The following is a 16,278-nucleotide window of genomic DNA, read 5'->3' as shown; positions in this document are numbered from 1 at the left end:
AAAACAACAAGAGTTTGATGATCTGTTTGAATAGCACTACACTTGCTTGTTCAGATCCTTTTCATGCTCCTATCTGCCTTTACTCAAACTACAAATACATCATCTGATTCGGCAACCACACACTCAACTAAAACTTTGCCAACTCTGAAACTAAACAACTCATTGACCTTAAAAACAAATCAAATAGGTCAATAACACGAAAAAAACCTAATTCTCTCATAGAGATTACAAACAAGTCAGTTCAAGTATGACCGTTGGATTACATAGCAATCTTTGCGCATCAATCAAGAAAACCTTGATCGCTCCTTGATCACCGCTTCATCGAACTCAGTAACTCATCACACGCTTTGCATTATATGCAATATACTTGCTCATTCCCTAGACAAAAACCATTTCATCAACATGCCAAAATCACTCTGAAACTCTCTTCATACAATAATCATACATGTCATAATCATTACCACTCATCATCAGATCATAAACCAATATAATCAATTCACCAAACTTAATCGGTTAGGGTTTATCAAATCAACAGGTGGGGTTTACCAGTTCAACTCTCCAATACATAGCAATATTGGTTCACTCCACAAATTTTTCCTACCGGTTATAGTTTCCTTCACTAGCTCTTCCTACTGGTTACAAAACATCATTACAACAATATCATTACCGGTTAATTGACATCAATGACAACATAACATATCATTAATGCAATCTTCATGCAAATGCCAACAATGACTCATTTACTCACCCTACAACTCCACATGGTAAACAATTAAGATAAGTAGTTTTTAAATGTACTTTTCAACTAAAGTTGTTCTATTTAGTATCTCATTAACTCCTTAGTACCACCACAACCTACCTCTAAATTTAGTAGTAAATGTGAATGATATTTGTCTTTTTACTCACCTCGTCTAATTGATCATTGACACATTCCTATTTATAATCTTATACTATTTAAATTGTCATCCTAATCCTCTTCTTCTCTACATCCTATTAGAAAGGGTCAAACACAAATAAATTATATATAGAAGTATTTACATGCTTCTAAGAAAATGGTGATCACTCATTCTAGTGCTAGTTGACACCACATTACTAGTACACATTTTTTCTATTGACTAGCCCCATGTTAAAAATGGCCTTGTGGCACCAATATACTTTTCTACTTTGGTATCATCTCTAATTTTCTCTCTAGCTATTCAGACTTGTTAAAGGATATGGGTGAACTCACAATAATGGTTCCCACTTTTTTGCCACTTTTGACAATGAGATGAATATTTTTAAAATAATCTTCAGACAACTATAACTTTTAAACTATTAATAATTTGAAGATGATGCAAATTAGTGATTTGCAACATTTTGTCTTTAGATTCTAAATATTTCTTTTTCAATTTTTTTTGAAGATTTTTTTTTAAATTTTTCCATCTCCTTCGAAAAGTAGTTTTTACAGCAAACTACATTTTTTAAGAGTGATGTGCCTCCCGAAATGCATAACTTTTTTTAGTAATGATAAAAACTCAATTCTTTCAAATTTTGGTTTATAACATCAATATCTAGGGCTTGTTATTGGTTTGATCATGATATGTTGAATATTTTTCATTTTATTAAGTTTTTAAGTCCAACTAGTTATAATTCATACATAGGTTTAAGTTTGAACACATAACTTGTTCTATATATATCGAAATTCAATTTTATTTTTTTGTTAGAAAGAAGACATCAATACCTAGGGCATAGACACTTTTCAGAATTTTTTTGAATTAGTTTCCTATTTTTTCCAATACATTGAATAGAGAAGTTCATGTTCGATGAAAAACCAATATTCCATAAAATTAAAAAGACAAGAACATAATAAATTCACAATGTAATAAAATTATACTCGTTGGAAAGCTTGCTCCAAGCACTATCATCTTATATTTTTGGGTTATCAAGATTATTTCATTTGTGCCTTGAACTAGAGGTCCGGAGGCAAAAATTTCTTAGAACTCTGAAAAATTTGGGGAGAGATCTCTAAAAAGCAGGTTCGAATGAACAGTGGTTCGAGCGAAGGGGGATCCGATCGAACCCTGGGCCCCCCTTTGCTCGAACCCCCTGGGTAAAATTATGATGCATACTTTCATGTAACAGTCGGGTTCGAACGAACCCGGCCTTTTGTAACTGTCAGCATTCATTCCAAACCCAGGCTGACCCAATTTTATTTTATTTTTACATTTTTTGTACAGTCATATAAATATACATAAATATTTTCATTTTTTTACACACAAATGATTAAAACAATTCGCATTTTTGGATGAAAGAAGACATTTGAAAGTTATTTTGAGGGCAATAATTTGAAGATATTTAAAGGTTATTTTAAAAGCATGGGGAACAAGAAGAGAAGGCAAAATAAGACTTCAAGGAATTATTCTCCCGAAACGGAACAAAGATATCGAGAACAAAGAAGACAAAGATATCATGATGCAATCATGTATTTTTATTTTTATTTGTATTTAATTGTATGTGTATTACGTACCAAAAATTGTGTTTATTTGTTAATATTAGTTAAATATTTTTTATCTAATATTTTTATGAAAATTATTTTAAATAATATTAATTAAATTAATTTAATTTATATAATAATTCTATCTTAATTAATTCTAAATGATATTATTTTTATTAAATTAATTGGAAATAGTAGGATTAAAAATAATCTCGGTTTAATTAAAAATAATTATGCTTTAATTTGAAATAATACATGCATTTGCAAATTTCAAATTCCATTAACTTGCTTGTTGTGTAATTGACATTTTCTCTCTCCCCTTAAGTCCATTTATAATAGATCATGGTTTTAATTTAAAATTTAGATCTTTAGGACCCCTCTCTTTCCCATTTATTGTTTATAATTTATAATTGAATTTAGAAAGTCCATAAATATATAATTTAATTTAGATTTTGAAACCACATGTCTTTATAGTTTAGCAAACACTTCAATTGGTGCTCTAAAATTAACAAACTTGTCTTTTGTGTCTTCAACAATAGGTTCTTTTTGTTTTATCCTTAGAAAGGAGTCTACCTCCCAAGTAGCCCTTAAGGCTCAGTGAGAGGGAATGACCCAAAGTGGTAACAAGCTAAAGCCAAGCTCTTCCAAGCCACTATAAATAAATTTTTTTATGATGAAAGTTGCAAGCAACAAGTGTTACATGCTGCTATAACGGCGTTATGACTCCCCATAAACCCTATAGAGTGCAACCTCTATAGGTTGGGAGGCCTTCCATTTAACGAAGTGTAACACGTTGTTGATTATAGCCACCTGAGTGGATGCCCTTACTAGACACATTTTGTGTTAGAAGCCACAAACCTTCTTGTTGTTAGCGCAGGAGGTTGGACCTCTGAAGTGGCTCACATTCTTACAGTTCTTGGTAGAGATACAAAGTTCGCCACAAGGATTTTTCATGGGGACTGGTGCTTGGCTGCCCCGGAGAAGTGAGTGTCGTGGAGGGGAGCCAATGGGGTCAAGCACCTAAGTATCTGCTTTGAATTGTGTAGCTCGAGGTAACCCCCCAAGTGAGATTCAACAACTATTGTCTCATCTAGCCCTAGGATTTGTGCTTGCATGATCAAAACAACCAAACACTTTCAAACAAACAAACATTATGTCTTCTTTGTTTTTAAGCGTATGCAAAAATATTCACATTATACTTAAGTGCCCTTAAAACCTATATTATGTGATACTACGACCTATTATGTGATATTAAGACATATTATATGTGATAATACCTATCTTAAATATGACATAATAGAACCTATTATGACATAATAGGTCTTATTGTGACTTAATAACATGACCATGTATGCAAAAACATTTCACATTATATACTTGAGTCTGGGCCTTAAGACCTACATTTATGATATATTAGGGCCTATTATGTACATGTGTTACATTAATGACCTGTTATTGCATAATTTAGGTCCTAATATCACCTACATAATAGGTTCTAATATTTGCATAATATAGGTCTTAAGGGGAGTCAAGTATAATATGAAATGTTTTTGTATATGTGGTCATGTATTTGGTCATAATTAATAAGACCTATTATGTCATAATAGGTTCTAACTTATATCATATTTAAGACCTACTTAATTTCATGTGATAGGTCCTTTAATATCACATAATATATTTGTCTTAAGGGGAGTCAAGTATATTAATGTGATATGTTTTTGCATACGTGGTCATATTAAGTAATAATAAGGCCTATTATGTGATATTAGGACTTATTATGTGATTATAGGTCTTAAATATGACATAAATTTAAAACCTATTATGTCATAATAGGTTCTATTTATATGACTGGATGTATGCAAAAACATTTCATATTATACTGAAGAGTCCTCTTGAGACCTATATTATGCAGATATTAGGACCTATTACATGTGATATTAAGAGGTCTATTATGCAATAATAGGTCTTAAATATGACATAATAGTCCACCTATTATGACATAATTTTTAGATATTACTAAATATCTCAAAAAATTGGTTTCAAATTAAACTTGGAATTTCATTGCATTAAAAATATTCTCTGTCATCTTAAATTGTGTGCAGAACGGGCTCGAGAAAAAGGGAGTTCTCAAGCGGGAGTTGAGGAAAATGAACTCGTTGAAGAATACAATATAATTGATGAACATAGGGAGGAGCTTGCCCAAGTTGAACCAATGGAGGTTGAAGGAGAGGGGTCGGGCTCCTTACCTCCTACCACTGGTATGGATGAGCATATTGTGGATCTAGCTAAATAGGTGAAGAGAATATTTCTTATAAAAATTTAGATCATTTACTTGAAATGGATGTGGATGAGTTGAAACATCCCAGTGAAAAACCTAGACATACTAAAAGGAGGTCAATGAATAAAAGTGAAAAAAGAAATAATGTCTCATTTCTACAATCTTGATACTACACTAGATAAATCTCAATTGTTATCAATTGTACTTACTCCTAAAGACTTAATAGATCCACTGAAATTGTTGGGTATAGATACAAGTCAAAAGAGGAAAACTTATCAGCTACAAAAATCTATTGTTGATAATTGTAAGAAAGGTTTGGTGAACATTGGTAAAAAATCTCGAACAGTAGATAAGACCATTTCAAGAAGAGTGATGTTGACATCTTTAGTAATTGAAAGATTGCCTCAAAAAAGGCAAATCTCTTCACTATCATCTGAGTTTGGTTTTAGTATAAGGATAATATCAAAATATGTGAAAAGGAGAAAGAGTTTGTATGATACTACCTCAGAAGGGAATTGGGGAATTATGTGTAGAGCTCCTCCTTCTAATAGAATTGAAGATGTTGTTAGGAACTTCATGACAAGCTTTTGGAATGATAATACTCATCCTTCATCAAACAGTAGAGATGTTATCAAGCAAAGGATTGGCCCTGATTGTTATGATCTCCATGTAAAACATTTGTTAGACACAACAAAACATGAATTGTATGTGTTGTTTACTAAAACAAACCCTCATATAAAGATTGGACATACCATGTTTGAATGGTTAAGGCCATAATATGTGAAGGTAAACAAAGTCTTCGAAACTTATTTTTGTCGTTATCACATCGAATTTGATCTGTACTATTAGGTGTTTCAAAATATTAGAGAAGATAGTGATGTTTATGAAAAAGCTCCTCCTAAACGAACAAGTCAATTCATAGCATCCATCTTATGTGATAAATCAGATGATAATGCAACCAATCAAATAAATTGCATAAAAGGAATTTGTGGAGCATGTGGGGAGTTGGCTAAATTGCCTTTGAGAGATGAAGATACTGACATGAGGAAGATGGTAAATTGCAAGAGTTACAAGTACAAAAAATTTGAAACAAAATTTGGAAAGGAATCTACAAGGTTAGATTATGTAGAAGAGGAAATACCTATTGGAACATTTATGGAAAAAATTTTGTAAGTTGATAAAACCATACATATGCCATGGTTTTTTTTCCAAGTGGCAAGCAAAATAATTTAAAACATTAAGAGACACTTTCCCACTTGGAACTATTCTATCTGTAGTGGACTTCGCAGAAAATTACTCTTTTGCACATCAAAAAGAGATTCAATCAGAGTATTACTTTTCAAAGCAAGTCACTATTATGGTGCATGTGTGTTATCGACATGCACAAATGGATTTGGATGGTGTTGATAGTATATTTGAAAATAGTGTCATTAAGAAAGAGTGCCACTTCTATATCAGTGATGATAAGGAGCATGACACACTTTTTGTACAACATTGCTTTAAGAAGTTTTTTGAGTATTTAAAAGAGAGAGGCATAACAATAGTTAAACATTTTGTTTGGTTTGATGGATGTGCAACACAATTCAAATATTCGAGGCCATTTTATGCACTATGTAGATATCATCGAAATGACAAAATACCACATGTTTGGAGTTTTTTTGAGAGTGGTCATGGAAAGGGTGAACATGATGGTGCAAGAGCTTGTATCAAACGTGCTCTAAGAAATAATCAAATAAATTATACAGGAGATCATATAGACGAGGCACATGATGTTGTTGAATGGTGTAAGAAATACTTTGTGCAACCTAATTATCTTGGTGAATCATCATCGAGAACATACAGACCCATTCCATATAGAGTGTTTTGCGAGATAACCGGTACGTGTTCTCTTTTAGTGTTTTATTTAAATGGTTTTTTAATTTTTTAAAATGTTCCTAGTTCAAATGTTTTAATTTAACAACTTGATCTACATGTATGTTTGTGTACACATGTACATTTTGCAGATGTGGATAGAAGATCAAGGCATGGATGCAAGAGCATGGAGAGGACAAGATCTTTGCATTGTGTCATGAGTACAAAAATAATCACCCATGGACATTGTACACTAGGGATTATTCATTTTTTTGTTCTAATTGCATTTTGGAAAACTATGTTGATTGCAAGAACCAAGAGCTTGGATATGTTAGTGAATGGAAATTGGTGCCACTAGATGTTTCTGACACATACGAGGATTCAAATGAGGACGAAATCTTTGAAGACATTTCTTTGATTTCTGGTGATTATGACCATATTTCAGGATTGATTAAAAAAGGTATATGACGTACACATATATTTAAATTATATATATATAATTCCTTTAAAAATATTGCGTACATGTAAATAAATTATATAAGTTTTAAATCGAGTACATACATTTTAAATTTATTTAACTTGTTTCAAATTGCAGGAGATATTTTTGCAGTCATAGCAGAAGATGGAAATATAGAAGGTGTTAGTTATTTTTTATTCTATTGCACAGAAGAGAGAAAGAAGTTGTAGAACTTAATAATAATTATTTTAATTATTTTTAATTCCTCACATAATTAATTAATTAATTATGTTAATTAAAATTTTCTCAATATTAATTAAATATAATTAATATTGTCACTATAGCATATGATTGATTTATTTAATAAATCAATCCCTTTCTTTATTCTTCTAAAAAATCAAATCCTCACAAATCTTCCTCTTAGCTAATTAATTTCAATTAATTAGTTAACCTACATGATTCCTACAAATCATCTTCTTAATTCATCATTAACCTAATAAATTCTTCTAGAAACTCCCTAAACTCACTTAACATTATTCTTCTAATTTTTTATTCCCTCCACTCATTCTCTCTCCTAGTCAAATTCTCCTACAAATATAAATCCCACCTAACATTTCCTCTAATCCCCCTCCTAATGAGTCGTTAATGGCTAATCATCATGATTAGCCACAAAGTCAACCCTTTGTCCTTTCATCCAGCCACTAGCTTTAAATGCTCTTTTTCTAGATGAATGTAAGATTTTCGAAATCTCACATTCCTCTAGGCATTTCCCTCTCCCAAGGAATTTTTAATTCCTTTTTATTCTTCTAATCCCCATAATATCCTTTTTTGGAAAATTTTTAATTCCTCCAATGCATCTTGTGGAGTGTGGAGATACGAAATGCCTTTAAGGCATATTTCTTGGTCTCCACACCCTCTCTTGGACCTTGTGTGAGATCACAAGTAAATCTTAGCCCTTCATCTCGAATTCATCCTAGCCATCCGTTTTCCTCTCCTCTTTCTATAAAATAGGGCTCCATCCCTTCATTCAAAACATCTTGAAATCCAGTAAGCTTATGCTGCCCTTTTGAGCCCAGGAAATCATCTTGGCAACTTGATCATCTCATCCTTATCATTCATCCTTGTCATTTGTGCACAATATTGGAGAGCCATCCACATCCAGCAATCAAAGGAGCACATCAAGTGGAGCATTATCAAGGGGCGCCTTCACTTCATCAAGCTCAATCCGAAGGAGAAGGTAAAATAGCAAGGTGAAATGGTCTTTTAATGATATTTTAGCATTCTGCATGTTTATTTCGTTATGTTTTGATCAGTTTACCTTTCAAATCTGTTTTCCCCTCTTTAGAAGTTAACAAAATTTGAAATGAGCGATGAAATGTCTTTTCCCACGGGTTTGAACTAATTTGAACGTTTAAATTATTTTAAATAAATTTATTTTAAACATGCACACATCTACACATGTTTTAATTTTTATATGTACACAACTCGCTTACGTGCAAATTTTTAATTTATCGTTTCTTATATACATGTATGTACATGCAGGCTCAGTTGTAGTGCAAGGGACATATTTCAAACAAGTTAAAATTGTTCAACATGGGATTCATTTCACTGAATACCAAATTGACAACAAGGTATATTAGTATAGCCACTTGGTCATTGTTGTTGGCCTAATTCTTCATACAGTTCCACGTCGCAGGCGGTCTCTAAAGTGGACACTAGATAATGAAGATCATGAGAAAATATTAAGTGTTATTGAAGAGCGGTATGAACCACTTGATGTGGTATGAACTATTTAGTAAACCAAAGTACATGCATTTCAACCCATGAATTAAATTAATACTTGATAAATTAGAACTTAACTTGTTTTGAAACTTGGATAAATCACCTACTGTTAAATAAACTCCCCATAAAAGATAAGGAGGGTAATTTCCTAAACTGTAACATATGCAAAGCACTTGAAACTGTGAAACATGTATTTTTTGAATGCCATTTTGCAAAAGAAATATGGAGATTGTTTGGCTTTAATTTGGAATCTAACTTTGTTGAATACATAAATGTTATTATAGGCTATATCAAGGGCTATAGGAAAATTGCAAATATCTTTTGGTCTTATTTTTCTTTGGAGGTTCTTTGGCTCATATGGAAGTATCATAATGATGACATCTTTAATAACAGTACTAGGCACCTCACTGAGTCTCTCTATCTCTATGCAGGTCACTGTTGTACTTAAATTGGACTCGGACAAATTTGATAGATAGATCAAGGAAGGGACTACTATTGTTTACATCTGAGAGTTATCTCACGGATTCACTTGGGAGAGGGATGAACCGAGCAAGGCTGCATTTGAGCAAGCACTAATGGCCTTTATGAGGCACCTGGAGCGTAGACAGATACACATGGAGATCACTCGGGAGGAAGCTAACCTAATTGATGAGCGCACCTCTCACCCCCACAAACATGCCATACTTGATGGTCGGGTGGAAGTGTGGCAGGATGGAAACTTGGGGTGGGTGGCTTGGATTCCCCCCACTGGGAGACAACTCTTCACCGGGTTCTGAAATCTTATTTACCTAGTTTTCTAATGTTTTTTGGTTGCAAATATGTATATCTACTGTAATCATCCTTCTTATAGTGGAGGTGCCCATTAACTGTATATTTTTGTGCATGCACCTTCCCTTGGTGCCTTGATACTACTGAACTCAGATTTTCCTGATGCTATGTAATGATTATATGATATCTAATCCAAAAATATTGGATAAATTATTAAATACATTAAAGTGTTTGAATTTAATATTTGATATATATATATATATAAATGGCTTGTGTGGACCATATATTGTTTAGTTAAATATGAAATTTTCAATTATATTAAATTAGGATGTATGAAGTTAATGTACATGTAAAATAATACTTGTGTGCACGTATGTAAAGTAAATTAGGACATGTGGATGAGTTGAAATTGTGTTAAGGCCCGATGCATGCACTTGATTAGGATGTATAGTCTATCTAATTATAAATACATGTATGCATATGTAATTTGTAAGTTGTTAAAATAATTTAGCATGTATGTAAAGTAATTTAGGACATGTATCTATTTAATTAAAAATGCACGTGTAAATTTAATTAAAAATGCATATTAAATTAGGATGTATGTGTAAATTTGATATTAAATTGGGACATGTGTGTAATAATTGAAGAGCGGTCTGAACCACTTGATGTGTTGTGAACTATTTAGTATGTACCTAGAAGTACATGGTGTGAACTATTTAGTACACCTAGAATTTAAATTATTGAATATGTTCATTAACTTGACTTTGTTCATTTGATATGAACAAGTGTGATTTTTTATATTGTTCATGGCTTGCACAATGGAGTGGATATATTATTCACAAATTCATTTAAATTCAATAGATATCTACATATACATGTTACATGTAGTAAAATTTAAAATTTAAAATTTAAATTATAAACATATCAATCTTTTTTTAATCTATCTACATGTACACAAATTCAATCACAAATATATATAAATTTGAAAGTTTTAGAGAACTCTTAAAAACATTTTTTGAATTGAACATTTACACCAATTCAATCTAGATGGTCTTATATAATATAATTTAAAAGAATAATCCAACATGCACATACATATACACATGTGATCTAATAAGTTACATATAATCAAACACATCATTTAACTTAAATAAATATTTAAAGTATATATATATCAAATGTGCAAATATGATCAAACACTTGAACTGTACACACACACACACACATATATAAAGTGTGTAAGTAATCTAACATGTGCATGATCATATATAATTTGAATACAAATGATGTGATATATAATCCATGATCAAATGTACAAACTATACATATAAAGTATAATCTAACCATGTTAGGTCCCGAAGACAACTGAGAGGGGGGGTGAATCAGTTGTCCAATAAATTCAACCAAAATTAACTTAACCAAAATTTAATGCTTAATGCTGGTAAACCAAACTTTATGTCGGTAGACAGTTTTATCAGTTAATTACAGTACCGGTAAAGATTAATGCATGAAACAAAAAGACAATAACATCAACAACACATAACACAAATATTTGTACGTGGAAACCCTGTAAGGGGAAAAACCATGGTGGGAAGCCTTACCCACAATCAAATGATACTACTGTAGATAGTATGTGTGTACAATATGGAGTCTACACATGTAGAAAGGCCAGTTGCCTAGAGCTTACTGCTCAATCACAAAATGGGAGTCACACTGACTACAATTGGATGGTTAAATCCAATGATAATGTATTGCTTAAAATAGCATCTTCATATGTTGGATTCAGTATCGGTTTAGTTTTTATTATCTTCTTCAAAACCTTCCTTAAACCTTCAAATGATGTATGTGTATAGCTCTGCTTATTTTCGCATATATCCTATTACAATCCTTTTTCCAATCGCATATCAATCTCACAAATGAGATCTTACATTTATACCGAAAGCTAAGACCAAATGAATAGGTCGGCTCACTAAAAGATATTATAATAATTACAAATAAATCAATAAGCGATACATCAAGTCGGCTCAATGCATTTACAATAATAATAAATCATCTTCATCACGTGTCATGTTGATCTAGAATAGATATGCTTGTCGGTGCATAACCTAGACCTATTAATTTGCCGGTAACAACAAATATGCAAACCCGAATAGACCAATAATCAAATCATCAAAACCAAGTGATCAAATAATGTCTTCAACATAACCAGGTAGTCTCCAAGTCATTCTAAGTGCCAGTGAACAATATAATCTGCTGGTGAACCAAATATCAGTGATTGTGCATAAGTCTCTAACTTGCCGGTGAACAAAAAAAAGATCTCCAAGTGCTGATAAGTGCTAATAAGTGTTGACAAGTGTTGACATCAATGACAAAACTATATCAACATATCCAAAATACCAACAAACCATACATGCACATGATATATATAATCCAGGATCAAACACAAACTGTATAAAGTACATAATCTAACATACATGCATGAAATATATAATCTGATCAAACAAAAATTGTATAAAGTATAATCTATAAACTTCATACATGCATGACTATATAATATGAAAGTTTAAAATGTACATATATAAAAAGATAAACAAATGAGCTATAAAGTCCAGCAAATCAACATGCATCATGTCAGCCACGAACAGAGCGACCATCTGAGGGAGAGTCCCAGTGAGAGTCTGGATGTCCAATAGACCCCTACAAAAGTAAAATGTATTTAAATATTAAATATAGATCTCTAGACACATATATACATATGTGCATATTTTTAAATATAATCAAATCCGACTAGTTAAATTTAAATTAAAATATAAATTGTAATGCACATACATACATGTACATATATACAAAAAACCATAACTAACATGTCCACTAACAACCTGTGTAGCATCAAAAGAATCTCTCCTACGCACATACTCAAAGCTCAAGCCAAGAGTGACATGAGCTAACTGTTATACATATTTATATATACATGTATTTAAAGATTAGTCCAAGATCAATTTAAATGATACAAGTCAACTTCTATTATTTATTAAATGATATATATATATAGTACATTACAACATATACATCTTGTAAAAATTTAAACGCACATGTACATACCTATGTATCAGGAGTAGGTTGTATAGTCTAATCATGTCATGTGATCATATCAACCATATCACTCGTGCATGTATACCTCTCTCTGGCTGTACGTATGACTGAGGAGTGTAAGGGGCTAACTAGATGACTAGGCATCGTGGATGAAGTGTCTGATTGTAGTACCATATCCATAAAACCAGTATGGCTCAAACCTCACAGTTGCTCCTCAAATGACTCTGAGCCCTCATTTGTGATATGGATCTGATCAACTCGTATCTCCTCCTCTGCAGTAACAGAGTGATCTATAGGTGGGTCAGTGCCTGGAACATGTGTAGGGTGATGAGAATGTTGTGACTGCCTCAGGGTATGTGTCGATGCAAGGGTAGCATGCTCGTCTCTGAGAATCTCCTCTCTAACAACAGCCAATGGTATCCCAAATCGAGATGAAATAAAACGGTAAGAATGTAGCAGGTCCTCAGCTAAATACTGTGACATTTGTACATGTCTACCACCTCCTACTATAGCTGCTACCTCATCTAGGAAGGGGATGCCAGCAGCAATATACTAATCATCTGAATTTGAAGCCACCCTGTGACTAGAAGATGCATGATCTGTGGATGATGTTGAACGTGGTCGGCTCATCATATATCTACCTAGCCTGTCAGATGATATGGTGGTTATTGTTGATGCGATCTCTCCAATCCTATCAATTACTTCTCTCTGAGAAGAAATCACAATGTGATCCACTATGGGGGCAAGGGTTGGGACTACTGCCAAAAATCTCTCGCCAATAAGGTCCCTGCGTCTAGGCAAAGCTCTATCACGCCTACGATATGCATCTATGTTAGCAATCTTTCCCCTCTCCTGTCCATAATATGATGGAATATCAAGGTAGTTTGGTTTCATCTGACAATGACCCTCGACAAATACCCGTTGTGTAAATTATAACGGTATCTAGTCGTTAATAGGATAACGACCATGGGCAGCTAAGAAGCGTGGTTAAATTAACGATGCAACCTGTGGATCGATACATCTTGTGACCTGATATCCTCTCACCTTACTTGCCTCCTGATACTGTAGAAAACATCTCTCCTTGATGGTCTCCTTCGAGACCACCCTCACCACATCAGCAAAAGAATCATGACCCCTCACCTCACTCCTCGATTGTCTATAAATATCATCTATAACCTTAGGTGAAAATGAGGTGTGACTAACTAAGCGGTGCCTCAATGTCCGTAAACTATCAAAAATGGATTCACATGTACTCTTGTACACACCATCAGTTTGTGGGTCATCTAATACAACCCTCAACCTCCATAGCTCATGGTCATTGTATTGGAAAATGATAGCAATATTGGGCAACGGGGTTTCCTGGTGTGGAGGATCTATATCATCATGTGGCTCTTGATCAGGAGCCCGTGCAGGTGGATCCTGATCATGGACTAGATCTCGGGATGCCATTTATCTAGGTAGGTCATAAAGATAAAATACATACGTAAGCACACACACATGAAGTGCATTCAATTTAAAACATTAAAAATTAAAATCAGTTAAATTCTAGAGAGAGAGAGAGATCGTTAATCTTGAGCTCATTAAAAATTAAAATGTACACATGTGAAGTTCTTGCATAATTAATAGACATATATATACATGAAGTTCTCGCATAATTCAAATTTTTAAATAAATAATTTTAAAGCTTGAGTGAGAGGGAGATCATTATTTAAAAATATATAATTTTATCTATATATAGAGATCGCATACATGTACATTTTAAATTATTAAAACATTAATGAGAGAGAGAGGGAGATCATTTTCATGAGAGAGAGAGAGAGAGATCATTAAAGATATATATACATCATGTTCTAAATTAAAACATATATAAATTTATCTATATAGATCGCATACATATATTTTAAATTATTAAAACATTAATGAGAGAGAGAGGGAGATCATTTAAATCATGACATCTAGAGAGAGAGCTAACATTAATTTCAGAGAGAGAGAGAGAGATATCATTAAAGATATATGCATACAGTTACTAAATTAAAACATATATAAATTTATCTATATAGATCGCATACATATATTTTAAATTATTAAAACATTAATGAGAGAGAGAGGGAGATCATTTAAATCATGACATCTAGAGAGAGAGCTAACATTAATTTCAGAGAGAGAGAGATATATCATTAAAGATATATGCATACAGTTACTAAATTAAAACATATATAAATTTATCTATATAGATCGCATACATACATTTTAAATTATTAAAACATTAATTCAAGAGAGAGAGGGAGATCATTTTCATGACAGAGAGAGATAACATTAATTTCGGAGAGAGAGAGAGATCATTAAAGATATATACATCATGTACTAAATTAAAACATATTTTTGAAAAATTAAAACACATGCCAGTCGAAAAAATTAAGGGAAGAGAGATTTTATAAGGGCGGTTCTAAGGGGTCACGCATGTGTTAGAACACATGCATGACCCCTTAGGACCACATATTATTGACCCCTTAGGACACAAATGTATGTGATCTTAAGAGATCGATATGTTGTACACACTACAATTTTATAAGGGGTCATATGTGGTTCTAAGGGGTCACGCATGTGTTAGAACACACGCGTGACCTCTTAGGACCATATATGACCCCTTAGGACACTATGCGATCCGAAGGGAAATGTCGTATGTACACTAGGATGTTATAAGGGGTCATATGTGGTCATAAGGGGTCACGCATGTGTTAGAACACATGTGTGACCCCTTAGGACCACATATTCAACCCCTTAGGACATTGTACATGTGATCTTAAGGGATCATATGTCATAAAAACTAGGATGTTATAAGGGGGCATATGTGGTCCTAAGGGATCACACATGTACAGTGTTAGAACACACATGCATGACCCCTTATGACCACATATCACCCCTTCTAGGACACTATGTGATCATAAGGAGTACATGTTGTATACAATAGGATGTTATAAGGGGTCATATGTGGTCCTAACAGATCAAACATGTGTTAGCACATGCGTGACCCCTTAGGACGACATATGACCCCTTAGGACACTATGTGATGGACTAAGGGGTAAGTCATTTACACTAAGATTTTATAAGGGGTCAGAACACATGCATGACCCCTTAAGACCACATATGACCCCTTAGGACACTATGTGATCCTAAGGGGTATGTCATAGACACTAGGATGTTATAAAGGGTCATATGTGGTCCTAAGAGTTCACGCATTTTTTAACACATGTGTGACCCCTTAGGACCACATATGACCCCTTAGGATACTATGTGATGGACCAAGGGGTATGCCGTACACACTAAGATTTTATAAGGGGTCACATGCGGTCCTAAGGGGTCACGCATGTGTTAGAACACATGCATGACCCCTTAGGACCACATATGACCCCTTGGGGTCCACTATGTGATCCTCTATGGTCCTAAGGGGACATATACTATCATCAAGGGCATATGTGGTCTTAAGGGGTCCTAAGGGGTCATGTTGTGTGTGTAATAGGATGTGAAAAGGGGTCATGTAGAGGATTTATTTTGCCTAATTTGTTTAAATTTGTT

Source organism: Cryptomeria japonica, chromosome 6, assembly GCF_030272615.1.
Source record: "Cryptomeria japonica chromosome 6, Sugi_1.0, whole genome shotgun sequence".
NCBI lineage: Eukaryota > Viridiplantae > Streptophyta > Pinopsida > Cupressales > Cupressaceae > Cryptomeria > Cryptomeria japonica.
The sequence above is the reverse complement of the archived record's forward strand: the minus strand, read 5'-3'. Positions refer to the sequence as shown.